This window comes from Nerophis ophidion, linkage group LG03 (genome assembly GCF_033978795.1).
Source record: "Nerophis ophidion isolate RoL-2023_Sa linkage group LG03, RoL_Noph_v1.0, whole genome shotgun sequence".
NCBI classification, from domain to species: Eukaryota; Metazoa; Chordata; class Actinopteri; order Syngnathiformes; family Syngnathidae; genus Nerophis; species Nerophis ophidion.
The window spans coordinates 23,809,388-23,819,917 of NC_084613.1; positions in this window are offsets into that span (position 1 = coordinate 23,809,388).

Sequence of the window (10,530 nt, forward strand, 5' to 3'; positions counted from 1 at the left end):
GACCAATCAAACAGAGCCAGGTGGTCACATGACCGTCACACGTTTAAGTTGAAAAACTTATTGGGGTTTATCATTTAGTGGTCAATTGTACGGAATATGTACTGTAGTGTGCAATCTACTAATACAAGTTTCAATCAATCAATCAAAAGTGTAAAGGAAAAAAGACACTTTTTATTTCAACCGTACTTCAAGTCAAAAGCCTAAAGACTGATTGCACAGTTCCTGTCTTCACAATAAAAGTGCCGCTCCATCACGCCTGCGCTAACAAAATAAGAGTCTCCGAAAGCCAGCGCAAACAAGCTAGCAAGCTACGGAATTTGGCGCCAATGTATTTCTTGTAAAGTGTATTAAAACGAATATCAAAGCTGGACAAATAAGATGCCAAAAGCCAACGACTTTCATGTGGTATTAGACAGAAAGGAGGAACTTTTTTTACTCCTCCATTTGAAAACGTGGATGTTATCAGCAATACTGTCTGATTCCAATCAATACAAGTCATCAGAATCAGGTAATACACCAACTTATATTCTTGTCTTCATGAAAGATAGGAATCTGTGTGTTAAACATGCATTTATATTCATTAAAACACCTTTAACATGTCAACAAAAACGGCAAAATAAATAAATATAAATTATATACTGTATATATAAATGTATGTATGTATATATATATATATATATACATGTACACATATATATATATATATGCAGTATATACAGTGACGTGCAGTCAAGGGAGGCAGCGGCCAGGAATCATTTTTGATTATTTAATCCCCAATTCCAACCCTTGATGCTGAGTGCCAAGCAGGGAAGAATGCTGGTATGAGCTTTTAAACATAACCCGTTAACTGCTGCCAAACAAATGGTGAATAAGATACTCTATAGGGTTCATATGTTTATAAATCTGACTGTGTATATGTATATATATATATATATATATATATATATATATATATATATATATATATATATATATATATATATATATATATATACATGTATATATATATATTTATTTATATGCATATATATTTATATATATATATATACATACATACATATATATATACACACATACATATATATATATGTATATATATATATTTATTTATATGCATATATATGTATATATATATACATACATACATATATATATATATATGTGTATATATATATATAAATATATATATATATATATATAAATATATATATATATATATATATATATACATATATATATATATATAAATAAATATATATATATATATATATATATATATATATATATATATATATATATATATATATATATATATATATATATATATATATATATTTATATATATATATTTCTTCCCAAAGTCCGGACTTAAACGTGTGGACAATGCTTAAGAAACAAGTCCATGTCAGAAAACCAACAAATTTAGCTGAACTGCACACATTTTGTCAAGAGGAGTGGTCAAAAATTTAACCAGAACCTTGTGGATGGCTACCAAAAGTGCCTTACTGCAGTGAAACTTGCCAAAGGACAGGTAACCAAATATCAAAGGCCTACTGAAACCCACTACTACCGACCACGCAATCTGATAGTTTATATATCAATGATGAAATAGTAACATTGCAACACATGCCAATACGGCCGGTTTAGTTTACTAAATTGCAATTTTAAATTTCCCGCGAAGTATCCTGTTGACAAGGTCGCGGAATGATGACACGTATGATGACGCGTGCGCATGACGTCACCGGTGGTAGCGGACATGTTCTTCCAGCACCGCTCACGGCTAAAAGTCGTCTGCTTTGATCGCATAATTAAACAGTATTCTGGACATCTGTATTGCTGTATATTTTGCAATTTGTTCAATTAATAATGGAAAAGTCAAAGAAGAAAGATGTAGGTGGGAAGCGGTGTATTGCGGCTGCCTTTGGCAACACAAACACAGCCGGTGTTTCCTTGTGTACATTCCCGAAGGTAAAGCTTAATTATGGAACAGAGCGGTCAAGCGAACATGGTGCCCGACCACATGTCAACCGGCAGGTTTCGGTGAGAAAATTGTGGTAATAAGTCGGCTCTTACCGTAGAAATGAGCGGAGCTTGCGACCTCCTGCAGCTGCGGACTATTACCTCCTCCCACCGGAGACACTGGCGGTCACCACACCCGTGGCCACAGCTCTCCGAATTTCAGGTACCATATAATCACACTAAAACACTAGTAACCCAATAAGCAGATAAAGGATTTTCTAGAATTATCCTGATAAATGTGTCTAATAACATCTGAATCTCTCCCACTGCCCTCGCCTTTTTTTTTTGTAGTCCTTCACTCTCACTATCCTCATCCGCGAATCTTTCATCCTCGCTCAAATTATGGGGAAATCGTCCCTTTCTCAGTCCGAATCGCTGTTGCTGCTGGTGGCCATGATAGTAAACAATGTGAGGATGTAAGGAGCTCCACATCCCGGGACGTCACGCACACATCGTCTGCTACTTCCGGTACAGGCAAGGCTTTTTTATTAGCAACCAAAAGTTGCAAACTTTATCGTGGATGTTCTCTACTAAATCCTTTCAGCAAAAATATGGCAATATCGCGAAATGATCACGTATGACACATAGAATGGACCTGCTATCCCCGTTTGAATAAGAAAATCTCATTTCATTAGGCCTTTAACATTGCTGTAAGTATACTTTTGACCCAGCAGATTTGCACACATTTTCAATAGACCCATAATAAATTCATAAAAGAACCAAACTTCATGAATATTTTTTGAGACCAACAAGTATGTGCTCCAATCACTCTATCACAAAAAATAAAGAGTTGTAGAAATGATTGGAAATTCAAGACAGCCATGACATTATATTCTTTACAAGTGTATGTCAAGTTTTGACCATGACTTCATGTATATATATAATTAATATGATTGGGTAATCAATATAATTGAATAATAGAAGTATGCGAAAATGTGTTTACTTCCTTAAAGTTTTAAAATAAATCGGAAATTTCTAGCAGCTCAACATTGTAGTGGACTTAAATCGGTGTAATTTTGAAATATAGATGATGCTTAAACATGTTTTATGATATCCACAAAGTTCAGTGAGCAGGTTTCTGAGCATCTGGTCAGGATGCCACCCGAACGCCTCCCTCGGGAGGTGTTTCGAGCATGTCTGACCGGTAGGAGGCCACGGGGAAGACACAGGACATGTTGGTAAGACTATGTCTCCCGATTCGGGAGGAGCTGGGCGAAGTGGCTGGAGAGAGGAAAGTCTGGGCTTCCCTGCTTAGGTTGCTGCCCCCGCGACCTGACCTAGGATAAGCGGAAGAAGATGGATGGATGGAGTAACCTTGTCTGTTGATTTTTTTAACCATGAATTTTTTTTGCAGTTTATTTGCGCAGGTTATTTGGATTGGGCCATATAAGTAAACGCTGTGCTGTGTTTGCTTTAGAATATAATTACAAGTCATTGACCTGATTTTACTCGCGCCGTCCGCAACATGGTGGGAAATTTGCGGCAATTACACTGCCAGATGTTCAAAATTAAGGTGGGGGTACCCCGCGGGTTTGATTCCTTTGTGACGTCTCGCTGGCCAATTTGAAGACGCTGGCGGGTCACGACGTAGTTCAGACACCACCGCTCTAAAGTGTTATGTTCTTTGTAGTATTTTATCTTGGGGCGGTATAGCTCGGTTGGTAGAGTGGTCGTGCCAGCAACTTGAGGGTTCCAGGTTCAATCTACGCTTCAGCCATCCTCGTCACTGCCGTTGTGTCCTTGGGCAAGACACTTTACCCACCTGCTCCCAGTGCCACCCACGCTGGTTTAAAAATGTGACTTAGATTTTGGGTTTCACTACGTAAAGCGCTTTGAGTCACTGTTTGCGTTTGACTTCTTGTTGCTGCGTACTCTGGATGGATAGATAAATATCACTGAAACATAAGTTGTACACAAAACGGGGTGACGACACATTTTCCATCCATCAAAACTATGCAGACTTCCTTTCCTACACTCAGCATTTAGTTTTTTTTACAGACATCTGCTGCCACTCAAAAAAAAAAAAGTCAGTAATGATTTCAGCAGGTGTTCTTGCTGCAATGCAACACTTTTCTTTTCAAAGCCACTTTGTCTGACAAGAGACCAATTCAATGTTGGACCAACCTGCAAAACAACCTCACATATACTCAGATATTACAATGAACATGTTCCATATTACTAATAAGATGTATTATATCTCTTACTCATGAATTATCGGATTTGTATAACTGCCTCTTTCTTTGCGCTGTCCTCCAAATCTACATTAGACATGGAATTGGTTAGCTGGACTCTCGACTCAATTGACAAGATCTTTTCGACGAGGAAAAGAGGTTCTGGGGAGCCTGGCTGCCCTCATGGAACCATTGCTGCGGGTTACGGGAGAAATTCCTGGGACAAATGGAGAATCATGTGCCTCTCTGTTCAAAAATCATACGCGCAAGTTCAGGGATGCCCAACATGTCCAAACCGCACCCAGCAATGTCACACAGGAAGTGGGGGACAAAAGTTGGAAAAGTCTGAAAAAGTCCAGAAAATGTTCAAAAATCACACCCAGGTTAGAGTGCCACAAGTCCGCCGCCGGCCGCCCGAGTACAAGGATGCCCAACATGTCCAAAACGCACCCAGCAAAGTCACACGGGAAGTGGGGGAGAAAAGTAGGAAAAGTCTGAAAAAGTCCAGAAAATGTTCAAAAATCACAACCAGGTTGGAGTGCCACAAGTCCCGTTGCCGGCCGCAGGAGTCCAGGGATGCCTAACATGTCCAAAATGCACCCAGCAAAGTCACATGGGATGTGGGGGAGAAAAGTTGGAAAAGTCTGAAAAAGTCCCGAAAATGTTCAAAAATCACACCCAGGTTAGAGTACCACAAGTCCTGCCGCCGGCCACGCGAGTCCAGGGATGCCCAACATGTCCAGAACGCACCCAGCAAAGTCACAACGGAAGTGGGGGAGAAAAGTTGGAAAAGTCTGAAAATCTACCTATTCGGAACCATGATCGCGGGGTATCTGCTGATTGGGCTGGGCATTGCTCTGGTGTATCGTCAAATTCGTAAAACGATGGCAGCCACTCAAGGAGCCCAAAGCCTGTTCGTCGCAATGGAAGGTTTGGGCCGGGCTTTGGGATCACAGTCTTGGGCGATTTCTGAACTGAATCACAAGTTGGATCACATCATGGAGAAGCTTGTTGAAAGGGAAACATTGGACATGAGAGCCAACATGGTCGAATAGAACAAACAAGCAGTTGCAATGTCTGCTCGCGGAAAAACAAAATCTACGATTTGACTCCCTCGGATGGCCTTGATGCAACAACAGGAGCAGGCTGTTCTGAAAACATCCCCGAGGACTCGTAAAGATGGACGTTTTTGACCTTCCTCCCTCCTCAATTACACCTGGGACTATGATTGCATTGCATGCAGCAGGGCCCCAGGCCTATGGACACAACACCACTACACCCCAAGACAATTGGCATATACACAAACACACACCCCAACCCCATGCCTTCACCACCGCTTGATGGTCGGCTGAGTAGCGCTTTATAGCAGCAGGCCGGCCTCCAGGGCCCCTCCCGAGGGTCGAGCCTTTGACTGATATTTTTACTCTTCCCCCCTTTGCTAAATATTACCTTTTACACACCTTTTCTAAGGAGCGCCGTGAGTGGCTAATCCGTTAGCGGTCCTGTCTTGTCTCCCTGTAACGTTTGTCTGCTCTGAGTGGGACTGTGCCGAAAATATAATTTCAGTTCTTATGAGTGGGAAAACTTGCACAATCGGTGGCTGACTAAATACTTTTTTGCCCCACTGTATATCGCAGCATGCACCACGGGCTTCTTCTTCTACGGGGGGAAAGGAAGTTGTCTTTTGCTTACCAGAAGCGCGCTTCTTCTTCTACGGGGGGAAATTAAGTCGTTGGCTGCTTACCGTAGTTGCGAGACCTGTTGTGGCTCAATATTGGTCCATATGTAAGGTGCACCGGATTATAAGGCGCACTGTCAGCTTTTGAGAAAATTTGAGGTTCTTAGGTGCGCCTTATAGTGCGGAAAATACGGTATATTTAATTTCCTTTACTTACTGTATATCCTCTGTGTATTTAGTTTATTTTTCCATGTCTCAAGACACATTATCTGTATGTAATATTGGCTGCATTGTTTGTGCGCCATGTTGTTCCAGATCACAGCAAACATTACCATGTTGTTCCAGACCACAGCAAACGCTACCCAGTTTGCAAAGATTGTAATAAATCCATCAGAATAAGACATTTCCTTTAACTTGGACACACATTTGTACCTTTGGCCCTGCTAAGACAGTCATTTACAGGAGTAATCTCACTCTGAGAAGTTGTACTAATGTTTTTTCAATGTTGTAAAAATGTGTAAAATAAATAGTACATTTCAACATTCCTGTCAACAAAGATTTGTGTCAGCCCGCGACACAGTCGTTTTGATAGTAAGCTAATATAGCTAATATAGACACTTACATCATGTGTTGCCATCATTATAACATTTATAAAAGGCTTTTAATTGTTTAATTATTTTTTGTATTTTTGGTCCAATGCGGCTCTTTCAACATTTTTGGTTGCCGACCCCCGGACAAGGACTACAAAAAAGGAAGTTAAATAACCTTGGTTTTATAATTTAACATACATTATTTTCTTTTTTTTAACTTCCTGTTACACATGCCTTACAAGTAAACATGGAAAAATAAAGCGCAATTTTCACGACCATCATTAAATGGTTAATTGATTTTCCAAAGTACTATTGACAGCGGTTGAGGGCTTTTTAAACCTGTATGGCAATACAAAAAAATGTAAGGCTTACATGTAAGTGTTTCGCTTACATAATTTTTTGTTGTTGTTGCCTATTACTGTTAAGAGTGCTTAGGTTATTTTTTTGCATCTGTATGAAAATTAAAAAAAAAAAAAAAATTAAATATGTTTTTAAGTTAGGAATGAGTGATTTTTAGTGTTTTTTTAACAGCCTACTATAAACTGGGATTCACTTCTTTTAAAATGTGATGTTTTAAGACTTTCACGTGTTTGTTACATGATTACATGTTTGTTGCTTTTATAGTTTTTACTTCTTACTGTTGAGAGTGCTTAACTTATTTTTGCACTTGAATGACAGTTAAAAATGTTTAAAAGGCACATTTTTTCGCTGACATCCTTAAAAGCTAAGAATGAGTGTTTTATTGTTTTTTTACAGCCCACAATAAAATGTGATTTACTTCTTTTTACGCAAAGAAAATCGGTAAAATGTGATGTTTAAAGACTTTCTTGTAAGTTTTTTGTTACATGATTACATTTGTATTGCATTTTATTGTTTTTACTTCTTAATATTAAGAGTGTTTAACTCATTTCTACACTTGGATGACAGTTAAAAATGTTTAAAAGGCACATTTTTTCGCAGACATCCTTAAAAGTTAGGAATGAGTGTTTTATGGGTTTTTTTTTACAGCCTACAATAAAATGTGATTTACTTCTTTTTACGCAAAGAAAAATGGTAAAATGTGATGTTTTAAGACTTTCACGTAAGTTTTTGTTACATGATTACATTTGTATTGCATTTTATTGTTTTTACTTCTTAATATTAAGAGTTTTTAACTCATTTCTACACTTGGATGACAGTTAAAAATGTTTAAAAGGCACATTTTTTCGCTGACATCCTTAAAAGTTAGGAATGAGTGTTTTATGGGGTTTTTTTTACAGCCTACAATAAAATGTGATTTACTTCTTTTTACGCAAAGAAAAATGGTAAAATGTGATGTTTTAAGACTTTCATGTAAGTTTTTTGTTACATGATTACATTTGTATTGCATTTTATTGTTTTTACTTCCCAATATTAAGAGTGTTTAATTCATTTCTACACTTGGATTACAGTTAAAAATGTTTAAAAGGCACATCTTTTTGCTGAAATCCTTAAAAGTTAGGAATGAGTGTTTTATTGTTTTTTTACAGCCTACAATAAAATGTGATGTACTTCTTTTTACGCAATGAAAAATGTTAAAATGTGATGTTTTAAGACTTTCATGTAAGTTTTTTGTTACATGACTACGTGTTTGTTGCCTTTTATTGTTTTTACTTCTTACTATTGAGAGTGCTTAACTTATTTTTGCACTTGAATGACGGTTAAAAATGTTTAAAAGGCACATCTTTTTGCTGAAATCCTTAAAAGTTAGGAATGAGTGTTTTATTGTTTTTTTACAGCCTACAATAAAATGTGATGTACTTCTTTTTACGCAATGAAAAATGTTAAAATGTGATGTTTTAAGACTTTCATGTAAGTTTTTTGTTACATGATTACATTTGTATTGCATTTTATTGTTTTTACTTCTTAATATTAAGAGTGTTTAACTCATTTTGACACTTGGATGACAGTTAAACATGTTTAAAAGGCACATCGTTTCACTTACATATTTAAAAGTTAGGAATTAGTGTTTTATTGTTTTTTTACGGCCTACTATAAACTTGGATTAACTTCTTTTTACACAATGAAAATGGTCGAATGTGATGTTTTAAGACTTTAATGTAAGTTTTTGTCGCATTATTACATTTGTATTGCATTGTATTGTTTTAACTTCTTACTGTTAAGAATGATTAACTCATTTCTACACTTGAATGACAATTAAACATGTTTGAATTGCGCATCTTTTCTCTTACATCCTTAAGAGTTAAGAATGAGAGTTTTGTTTTACAGCCTACTATTAACTGGAATTAACTTCTTTTTACACTATTAAAATAGTTGAATATTTTAAGATGTTCATGTAAGATTGTTGTTACATCATTAGATTGTATAAAATTGTATTGTTTTTGCTTCTTACTATGAAGGGAGCTTAAATTACTTTTACACTTGTATGACGATTAAAAATGTTTAAAAAAGTATTAAGGCACATCTTTTTGCCAACATCCTTGTTTTGTAATAATAATAATAATAGACTGTTTTGATTTACACCCTATTATTAACTCAGCTTCACTTCTTTTTACACTTTTTTTACACAATTAAAAATGATAGAATGAGATGTTTACGACTTTGATGTAAGGTTTTTTTTTTAAATCGTTAAATTTTTATTGCTTATTTTTACACTTTTGTGACAGTTAAACATTTTTTTAAATAGTTTTAAGGTTTTTTGCCTACATCCTTAAATTTGGGTTTTGTATTAACTGGAAATCACTTATTTTTACATAATTAAAAATATTAAAATGGGATGATTTAAGACTTTGATGTAAAGTTTTGTTACGTCATTACATTCTTATTGCATGTTTTTGTTTTTACTTCTTACTTTTAAGAGTGTCTAACTTATTTAAACTTTTTACAGTTAAAATGTTGAAAAAAAAAAGTTTAAAGGCGCATCTTTTTGCCTGCATCCTTAAAAAATAATGAGTGTTTTTGATTTAACAGCCTACTATTAACTGGGTTTTACTTCTTTTGACACTTTTTTTACCCAATTAAAATGTTTATGACTTTGATGTAAGGTTTTTGTTACATCATTACATTCTTATAGCATTTTATTATTTTTCCTTCTTACTATTAAGAATGCTTAACTTAATTTTACACTTCCAATACAGTTAAAATGTTAAAAAAAAAAAGAAAAAGGAATCTTTTGTTTTAACTGGGATTTGCTTATTTTTACACTTTTTTTACACAATTAAAAATGTGATGTTTTAAGACTTTCATGTAAGTATTTGTTACATAATTACATTAATATAGCATTGTATTGTTTTTACACACTTAAAAATGTTCAAATGTGATGTTTACGACGTTGATGTAAGTTATTTTTTTTTTACATCATTACATTTTTATTTTATTTTACTGTTTTTACTTCTTACCATTAAGAGTGCTTAACTTATTTTTACACTTGTGTGAGAGTTAAAAAATGTTTTAAAATAGTTTGAAGGTGCATCTTTTTGCCAACATTCTTAAATTTGTGTTTTGTATTAACTGGTAATCACTTCTTTTTACACTTTTTTTTAACATAATTAAAAATGTTAAAATGGGATGTTTTAAGACTTTCATGTACGGTTTTTGTTACATCATTACATTCTTATTGCATTTTATTGTTTTTACTTCTTACCATTAGGAGTGCTTGTATTACAGTTAAAATGTTAAAAAAAAAATTGAAAAAGAATGTGTGTTGTTTAAACTGGGATTTACTTATTTTTACATAATTAAAAATGTGATGTTTTAAGACCTTCATGTAATTATTTGTTACATCACTACATTCCTATAGCATTGTATTGTTTTTACACAATTAAAAAGGTTCAAATGTAAAGTTTACGGCTATGAAATAAGTTTGTTTTTTTACATCATAAAATTTTTATTGCAGTTTACTGTTTTTACGTCTTACTACTAAGAGTGCTTAACTTATTTTTACACTTTTTTGACAGTTAAAATTTTTTTTTAAATAGTTTGAAGGCGCATCTTCTTACCTAGATCCTTAAATTTGTGTTTTGTATTAACTGGAAATCACTTCTTTTTACACTTTTTTTTTAACATAATTAAAAATGTTAAAATGTGATGTTTT